Below are 2,406 nucleotides of genomic sequence, written 5' to 3'. Positions count from 1 at the left end.
CATCAAGGTAAACCAGTCTGCCCTCCCTCTGCTTCCATGTGGCCTCAAAAGAACCTCAATGTTATTGTGTGCACCTAGACAGGGAACAGGTATGGCTATAAACTGACCCTCCATGAGGTCCCCATTGAAGAGCTTGTGGGATGGCTCATCTACGCTGGGGACAGATGGGATATAGAGGACTTGCAGGGTCAGGAGTGTTTGAACATGATAGTCCCAAAGGACCAGGAATGCCAGCCAGACCCAGGGATCCCTAGTACTGGATGTTCAATAATAGGCCAGATCAGCACAGTCCATCCAAAACCCGCTAAGTCCCAGAGTCAGGATAGGGACCGAGGCTCCATCACACACCACAAGAATCCAGAAGCTTTTCCCTCTTCCCAGCTGCCAGCCTGAGACAAGATGATAAAGACATACCCTTTGAAAGGGAAATCGGAACTTCTGTTTAACTGAGTATTTACCTAAAAGAAAGGGAGTTAGGTTGCTTTTAATGGATAGTTTGTGGGTTTTGGCCCCACCACCAGCAGGAAATGATATCAGTTCAGGGAACTTTTTTAATGTAGTAAGTAATGATTTTTTTTTTTTTTTGCACATCTGTGTTGTAGTGTACTAATATTTCTTTTGCTAAAAGGGTGTATCACATGGGAAGTCCTACACACAGAAGGTGCTCAATTCATGCTGCTAGTTTAACAAAGGTTGTCAGTAGTGTATCAAGAAACTTGACTCCTGGAAACACCACTATCAGCAGCCATTTATGCCAGACAGAAGCATACATGTCTGTGTGGTTGGAGATTAAAGAGCAAGAACACTAGATATTAGAGACAAAAGACCCAGGTTTCCAGGGTCCAGTCAAGCTATGTGGTCCCAGGTAAATTGTTAAATTACTCTGGGCCTCTGTTTCTTTCTTTAACACAAGAGATTGGTTAAGATCATTTCTTAAAATCTTCCATTAATTAGTAATGACAGTAATGCCAAGAACCACAAATATTTAGAGTAATTACTAGCTAGCTGCAGACCACTGTCATTTCCTTTGCTTGTATAACCTCAATTGATCCTCAAAATAACCCCATGAAGGAAGTAAAACTGTTATCTGCCTAAGATATGTTTGTGGCATAGAAAATTCCCCTCCAAAATCTACAGACAAATTATTAGAAATAATAGAGTTTGATGAAGATACTAAGATTTATATATATCAAATAACTAGGAAGTATCATTAGAGAGATACCATTTACTAGCAGAGAATATCGCCTGTCATAAGAAATCTAACAATAAATGTGTGAAATCTCTAAAAGGTAGATTATATATTTCACTAAGATCCCTAAAAGGAAAATTATAAGTATCATCATTTAATCAATAAATTCAGTGCATTTCCTACCAGATTGCTAGTGAGTTTTCTGTTTTTTAGGATAGAATTTGCTTATTCTAAACTTATTTGGAAAAGTAAAAGACCGAAAATAGCCAGAACATTTCTGAAGAAATGAGAGGGAACTTACCTTGCCAGATAGTTCAACTTCACTGAAGCCATATTAACTACAACATTGTAATATTGGTGCATGGATGGAAAAATTCACCATGAAATAGGAATGAGGTGAGAACAAAAGAGCCATACATGTGAGAACTTCCTGTTCAGATGGTAAAGAGTGTCGGTGGAGTAAGAGAGATTCATCGCTTCTAAATGGAGCTGGATAAAATAGTTGCCTACCTGGAAAACAATGAACTTAGATATCTTGAATGAACAAGTTATATCCCAAAATAACTCCGATAAATTTCTTAATTAAATATAAAAACACAACTTTAAGTTTTGTCGTGGATAGATAATACATGTCTTTTATATCTTGGAATAGCCAAAGATTTTCTTAAGGACAATAAGTACTGACTGTAAAATGACCAATTTAAGAAATTTTGTTTAGTAAGGGTTTATAGGACAAGTTAAGAAATTTTGTTTAGTAAGGGTTTATAGGACAAGCATTGGGCTATTAGCCGCAAGGCCAGTGGTACAAAACCACTAGCCACTCTCGGAAAATCTACACAAAGCAGCAATGATTTGGAACCAACTACGCAGCACCCAACAACAGCAATAACAGCAAAGGTTTAAGATGTGAAAAGACAAGGAAAAAACTGTAAGAAAATATTTATAGTCTCAACCATGATGGTTTGCTATCAAGAATACATCAAGAATTGTGTGCAAGCTTTCTGTAAACTGTGGGGATGGCAGTAGGAGTAAGAAATCAAGATAAAGCAAGAGTTTTCCAGAAGAAGAGCCCTTAAGACTCCCCTGTGACTTTACCCTGCACTCCACAGGCCTGCAAGATGCCACCATCTCCCCACACAAATAGTTCAAGGAAACAACCTAAGAGTGCAACAATTCAAGAACAACTAAGGAAAACAAGATCATCATTTCCTTCCTGT

The 2,406-nt window shown here is 38.2% G+C and overlaps 1 pseudogene; it reads left to right on the top strand.

Annotated features, from left to right (window-relative positions):
- Nucleotides 1-2,205: 2,205 nt before the first annotated feature.
- Nucleotides 2,206-2,406, top strand: part of LOC102827164 — a 2,288-nt pseudogene continuing 2,087 nt past the window's right edge.

Source organism: Chrysochloris asiatica, unplaced genomic scaffold, assembly GCF_000296735.1.
Source record: "Chrysochloris asiatica unplaced genomic scaffold, ChrAsi1.0 scaffold00114, whole genome shotgun sequence".
In the NCBI taxonomy this organism is placed as follows: Eukaryota; Metazoa; Chordata; class Mammalia; order Afrosoricida; family Chrysochloridae; genus Chrysochloris; species Chrysochloris asiatica.
This window is presented reverse-complemented; position numbering and strand designations above follow the sequence as displayed.